The following is a 7,340-nucleotide window of genomic DNA, read 5'->3' as shown; positions in this document are numbered from 1 at the left end:
TAAGCAATTATATATAGATAATTTTCTCAGTTCCGAATCCCGAGACGGGCAGTCCACTGCATTTTTAAATAACCTCCATGCAGAATCATTACTATTCATATGTCATTGTCTATAATATTTGCCATCACACTAAACTATAGCGCTTTGCTATAGTATCATGAGCTCCAGTAATGGGTCAGGAAATATACTTATTCAAATATACTGTTATGTTATAATACTTTAATAACAAGCAGAAATCTTGTGAAAATACCATTTTCAAGAATGTAACGAATTAATCCTCAAGATATGAAAGCCAAACAGGAACCTTTGAAAGGAGATATGGAAAACATCTCCAATGAGGAAACAAGAGCACAGTATGACAATCAAGGGAAATCAGGTCAATACAAACTTTGAAAACCAACAACTGGAAAATAAGTTAACGACCTAGGATCATGAAACATTGAAGTCAATTTAAATTCATTTACAAAGTACAACATTTTGATTAAAAGCTAAGAACAATCTTCATATCCATTCCTTTACTGATGCAAACGAAGTAGTACGATGCTTGTCTCAAGTCAAAAACAACGCAGTACTATGCACAGGAACATTATATGGCCGATTTTGGTTTCCCCACTTAGTCCTGCCTGGGAACCTCTTGAACCTAAATTACCTGGCCTCTTTCTCCATGGGCAAGACCTGCAATGAAAATGAACGGGACAGAAATTTGTCCTGGCATACTGTGCGCGATTTCACTTTTAATTTCAAATTAACACAAATCTCCAACTGTGTAGCTTAACAGTTACTCTAATTTAAACAGTTTTTAAACTGTACACGATTTCACTACGTTTAATTGAAGATTAATAAAAGATTCTAAAACTGTTAGTCCAATTTAAATGGTTATATTTAAACTGTTCATTGCAATAAACATTTTAAGACTTAGTTGGCTAAACTAAATATTTATTTTTTTAAATCCAAAGACTTCATTGAGTTTAGCCATGAACCTCTATATTGAATTTTGACAAGAATTTAGTACCGTTTTATAAATAAGTGATTGAATTTAGCCATGAACCTATAATTAAATTTGACAAGTATTTAGTACTGTTTTGTAAACAGTTTATTAAATTTAGCCATGAACCTATAATTAAATTAGAAAAATATTTAGTAAACAAGTGATAGAATAAAAAAAAAAAAAAAAAAAAACTCCCAAAACTGATTATGGAAGGTCTTTCGACCAACCATAATCAGTTGAGAGAGAACACCCCCACGCCCCTAAAAGGGTGGAGGTATAAAAAGAATGAACTGGAGTTGGAACTTAAAAATGATAAACTTACCGTTCGCTTTTACCTTCATATTACCGAGTTTAGTGTTCATGTTAGAGATCGGTGGAATAAACCCCACATTAGATAACAAAATTCAATAGTGAAGATCCAGCTATAAACATAACCATTCACAGTACTAGTTGGATTTCATGCGTTCCTGGAAAACAATCACAAAGTTATATACTTCAAGAGGCACCACTTCAAATAAGCATTTCTATGGCGAGGAAGTACGTACTACTATTCAATAGATATTTACACAACAGCTTTTCGAGTAGTTTGAAGAAAGAAAGAAAGAAAAAAACAGCTCTGTCAGCAGGACCTTTAATGGAACACAATACCAAACGAAGAGAAAACCAAAGTCCAAAAGCTTACAAATAACAGTATTTTAACGCCAGATTAAGGCTGTATACAAGAAGTTCAGCACACTTCCTTACCTGCTACGACGAGACCAATAACGTACTAACTAACCCGAGTCCCGACGACTGGAACCACTTCTCCATCGATAGTTGTTGGCTTAACGTCACCAGACACGTAACAAGGACGCTCAGATGTGTGTGTGTGTGTGCGTGTATCTTATAGATGAGTCCCTCCCACTAGGATGGCTTCTAAGATCTTTCCTAAAATAAGTTTTGCTACTTTGCTGACCATTACAGTGGATATGCTGACAGGAGGTTCCCCAGAGGTCAGGTCAATGCTATGATAAAGAGGGAAGTAGGGTAGCAGCCATATTTGGAACAAGATCTGAGAACCGAAAGCATTTCCAATTTTCTACTAAGTTTCTTGGCCCCTCTGCTCGAGTGTCCCTTTCTATGAGGTAACTGCACTTTTTTTCTTTCTCTTCTTTATGGTACTACGTCCTTTGCATTTTCTTACTAACAATTAAGCTCTCATTATGACTGTGTTGATCATCTTGCGTCATTACCTTTCTCATACTGTGACTACTGTGTAGAAAAGGGCCTTATTTTTTCTTTTTTAGTGACACGAAATTCCCCATTTTATCAAATGAATTATCGAAAAAATATGGAAGATATTGCTTTGAAACATGGTGTCACACACCCTTATTATCTGTATAAAAATACACAACAATTAGTGAATATTTGATATTGAATTCGATGGGTATGAAACCCAAATCCTCCATGAACATTCGTTGAAGAGATGCTCTAAGTCACCTGGTGTCTACCTTGATAGCCAAGTGGGTAAGTCTCTGTCACCTCTGTATAAGACCACAATGAAATAGGTTCGAATTCTGTTTCAGGTTGATGTGCTCTTATTATATATTTAATTGTATATGGGTTGTCATGTCTTTGTCACGACGGTGGTTAGCTGTTATTTTTAAGGGATGTTCTTCTGATAGGTTATATATAGTGGTACATCCGAGGAGTACTGAACATAGCTTGAAGCGAAGACCAGAGTTGGCCACTTTAAGAGTGATGTGTTTTTCTTGCATATCTTTCAATACCATTCTGAAGCACTGAAGCGAGGAGCCAAGATAAAATAGTAGAAATCTCTGAAAACTCCAACAGCACGAGAACCATCACTCCTGACTTTGTACTGCTAGATTTACGTGTTTCAAAACCCAAGCAAGAATCCGCTCTTTCACAGCATCAAAGAAGACCCTAAGCGCAAGGTCTGAGGCTCACTGTCGTCGCCACGTTTCCGTTCATCTGAGCGGAATAACCTGGTTCCTCTGTGAAGGGAAAACAGTTCGTATCCCCAGAGATCATAGGACATAAACTCCTTTTAAGAAGGAGAGAGAGAGATAAAAAAAAAAAGGGTTTGACTTTGTTAACGAGACAATGGCGGCAGAGCATCAAAGAAACGAGAGAAAAATCTAATCCTTTAGCAGACAGACAGCTTTTTTTTTTTCCTGTTGTTCAAAATGGAAGCCTTGGTCACCGAGTTATTTTCATTAAATTGTACTGCATTATCGCTCTCGTCTTAATTTTGCATCTAGTAACTGTCTCTTTCCACTGGAAAAGCAAAAAACGGACAAAAAAGAAAGATGCCCTTTTGTTGCAAATATATAAAAATGATTTAATCTCCAGCAATAAAAGATACGTGGCCAATTTATCCCAGTCATTTTTGTAATTTAGATGGTTGCTGTAAAATATTATTGAAAAATATTCATGGCCTCCTTCCTATTACAAAAGGAGATAAGACAACGCATGCACAATCTACTCTTGTTGTATCATAAGAATCATTTAATGAAATGGCGAAAGACAAAATAGTTTCCTTTATGTGAATAGGACAAAAACTAAACTTTATTAATCATCTTAATGTATTCTGTCCAATGAGTGGCTATGCAAAGCAATTTTTCCCAAGCCGTGACTGCAATGCAGACACACGAACATACAAGCATTATTTAAATATAAATAAATAAATAAAAATATGTTAATATATAATACACACACACACACCCATATATATATATAATATATATATATATATATATATATATATATATATATATATATATACTATATATATATATATATATATATATATATTGTAACGACAGAGTCGTTATTTTTCTTAAACGACCATTACCATGGTTGTTTTGTTTCCCTTGACCGCCAGTGGTTATTCTCCTGCTGACAAGGTAACTTTTGTCATGGTGTGAGTGACACCTGCAGACAAGTTTTGGATGGCGACCTGAGAGGTTCTGGGAAACCACGGCTGAGAAGGCAAAAGCAGTATGGCAGTATTGGAGCAGTTGACAGTCATTTGTGACTTCAGCAGGTATCACTTTACCTGTTGGACGTGGTAGCAGATGGATGGGAGATGGCTAAACCATAGTCGTCTGTTTAGTTCCAGTTCGACAACAGATATGTTGTGTTGACGATTCTTCCGTGATCATCTGTGTGATGGCTGTGTTCCAGTCTGCAGTTGGTGACTGCTTCGATGTTTTCACGGAGATCGTCTGTTGCTATCCATCCTTTTCGACAGCTGGGTCTGTCGTATCGTCTCTACGGAGATCGTTATGCTATCCGGAGTTATGCAGTTTGGTGTTATGTTTCCATGCTGCATGATTGTTTTTTTTACTGCTGGCTTATTAATGATATTATTGTATGGTTCTTTATGCTGCCTATTTGTGTTACTATTATTATTTATGCTGTTCGTGTGATTGCCTGTTATTATTAATTTTTTTGTGTCTAGCAAGCGTATGGCTCTATTAGTAATGCTACTGTAATTTGTTGAGCATGTGTATGGCTCTATTAATATTATTGGGATTTTCATTATTTCTTGTGTGAAGCGAGTTTATGCTCTAATTTAGTGTTATGTTCACTACTGTCTGATTTTGGTTGTTTTATTAATTATTTTGATAACTGGCCATTCTATATTTTCGCCACCCAAAACCTGATCTCACGTGTACATAATGTAATAGCATGTAAATAAATTATTATTAAGGTTATTTTTGTATTTTGTTCAGTCCTCCTCCTTGATTTGTCTTGTTTTTCGTCAGTCATTCCAGTCCAATTTCTCTTTTTTATTTTGAACCTGCTGGTGTCTAATTACGAGACCGTTACAATATATATATATATATATATATATATATATATATATATATATATAATATATATATATATATATATATATATATATATATATATATATATACTATATATATATATATATATATATATATAAATTTGGGTGTGTGTGTGTATGTACAAACACTAACCTACATAATTTCATTCTTTGCGAAGCATAAAATGTGGCTTAAATCTGGGCCATTTATTCTCATATTAAACCAAGATTTCTTTATTGTCTCCTTGAGAATATCTTTCCATAATAACATTTTGCATATGGTTAATTTGTGGATGAGACCTTATGCTATATTTTGGTCTTAAGAAATATGGATTTATTCTGCAACGAAGTTAACTGTTCACGTTTATTTACAGTAGACTTCTCTAAAGAGGCCTTATGTATAACTGCAAAAAGGAGGAGATCTCATGTTGCCATTTTATTTTTTATGTTACATGATGGTTTTGCACTAAACATAAAATCACGTCCATTTTATTATAGAACGACCTTATCTTCAGATGAACGAAAGTTAATTTTTATATTTCATAAGTGATATTTTTTTATTTATATTTCAACAGAGAGCTTTCAATAGATCAAGCATTATTTCTTGATAGTAAAAGAAAGTCGTCTATTCTATGAAAACCGATGGTTTATTTCCAAGTCTGACTCCTTTATTTATTAGAGGTTAAACTAAATAAGTTATGGCAGTTCGTGATCAATCTATCTATTTTATAAAACAATGGTGCTTTACAAAACCAATGTTTTATAAAGTAAGGTTATGTTATATAGCATAACCTACATGAAAATATATTCAAAACACAAAATGTCAAACGTTTCGAAGAGTGACAAATCATAATAAAATACAGAGGAACCTGTACACCAAATCTCCAAAATTGAAACTTGGTCAAATTTCCGATTATAAAAGAAATATGCAGTTTATTTAAGGCAAAATCATAAATATTTTACATCATAATCCACCAGCAACATTTCGCCTTTCATCCCACTTTTGTTTCTGCGTTCCGGTAGGCCTAAAGAGATAGCTAGGAAAATAAATGTTATTTAGAAAACGTTTCGTATCGAATGCGACAGCAATCACAGTATCCATCAGGGTCGAGAGTCGAACTTTTTGGGCTAAAAGTTTCAGAAAATATCTCGTGTAGGTGATGACTGCTGAGTCCTATAGGAAAAATAATTCAGAAAATTAGCAACAATACTATTACAGATTTGTTGTCTGAAATAGACAGAAGATCTTATTATTATCATTCAGAAAACAAACCCTTATTCATGAAGAACAAGCCTAAGGAGGCTTATGAAAATAACCGCACAGAATATGGATCAAGCTGAGAAGGATAAAAAGAAGAAGAAGAAGAAGAAGAAGAAGAAGGAAAAGGAATCTGAACTCCTGGATAGCCGGGGGACGTCAGAATCAGAAACCTGTTCTGTCTCGGAACCCCAAACCGAGAGGTAGTCCTCATTCGGAGATTCCTAAGAGGGGGGGTTTTGACCCACCACGCGGGGTCTCCTTCTTAGGACTTCTGAGCCGAAAACGACTCTCGGGACACCAAATGTTACGGAGCCTGAAATTGGCTCCGTAGCAAACGGAAGTCCCGAGGCTCTTTACTTCGGACAATCCAAGAGTCGGAGTGAGCAGCATCCTTTGCATTACTAAGGAACATTTGGTTTGTGTTGTGAAAGACTGAATCATTTTATGTAATATATATAACAATTTCAGTAACTCTTTAACAGTTGATCTGTGTTATGTTTTATTTTTAAGCTTTTTTTCAGACCAAATATCATCATTATAAATGGAAAGACGTTTTCAAGGATTTTTATGAACCAAATATATCCATATCAGCAACCACATCATTTCGAGGATTCTTGAAGTATCTGTGACGTCATCATGTTGCCAAAGAGACTTACAATGACTCCGGAACTCCGGGAGAAGTTTCTCACCTCACTCACCCAATTCTCCTTAAGCCAGTGGGTCAAAGATACCTTAAATATTCATTTAAAAATCAATGAGTGGTCTTTTAAAGGAATATTTACTTTTGTGTAAGGCATACGTTATATTTCTTTCTGATACAAATACTGAAAATATCACTGATAAGCAGATTCTCATAATTTAGCATAATATTCTCTTATTCGAGCTGTTACAGATATTACACAGATAAGTATTCGTTGAAGCGCCGTGTTTCTCACGAATATTTTTAATGATCATAATTTTAATTATGATGTTTAATTATATCACACAATATTATTTGGAAGCTGTTGAAGTCGCGTGGCATCAGGGAGCAACGGCTATCTGATGACGCCTAGTGACTTTGACGCTAGGCAACCTCATCAATCAATCAATAAGGATAAGCTAAACCTCATTCAAGGGATTCTCACCCTGTGAGGTCTACCCTTCTCAATGGTGGGTGGGCCACGGGTTGTCTTTGGGTGGGTCACAGAAATTTCCCTTTGTTTCCTTATTCTTCTTCTTCTCTGTTGAATATCACCTTAATGTCGCTAACACAA

At 35.1% G+C, this 7,340-nt stretch overlaps 1 long non-coding RNA gene across 1 annotated transcript; it reads right to left on the bottom strand.

Moving 5' to 3' along the window:
• Nucleotides 1-444: 444 nt before the first annotated feature.
• Nucleotides 445-1,793, bottom strand: LOC135224121 (uncharacterized). Its single transcript, XR_010316629.1, has 3 exons — nucleotides 1,733-1,793; nucleotides 1,311-1,455; nucleotides 445-675 (listed from the first exon to the last, which is right to left on the bottom strand). It is a non-coding gene; the product is annotated as an uncharacterized LOC135224121 (long non-coding RNA).
• Between the last annotated feature and the right edge of the window lie 5,547 nt (nucleotides 1,794-7,340).

This window comes from Macrobrachium nipponense, chromosome 10 (assembly GCF_015104395.2).
Source record: "Macrobrachium nipponense isolate FS-2020 chromosome 10, ASM1510439v2, whole genome shotgun sequence".
In the NCBI taxonomy this organism is placed as follows: domain Eukaryota; kingdom Metazoa; phylum Arthropoda; class Malacostraca; order Decapoda; family Palaemonidae; genus Macrobrachium; species Macrobrachium nipponense.
Note: the sequence above shows the minus strand (reverse complement) of the source record. Positions and strands in the feature narration are given on the sequence as shown.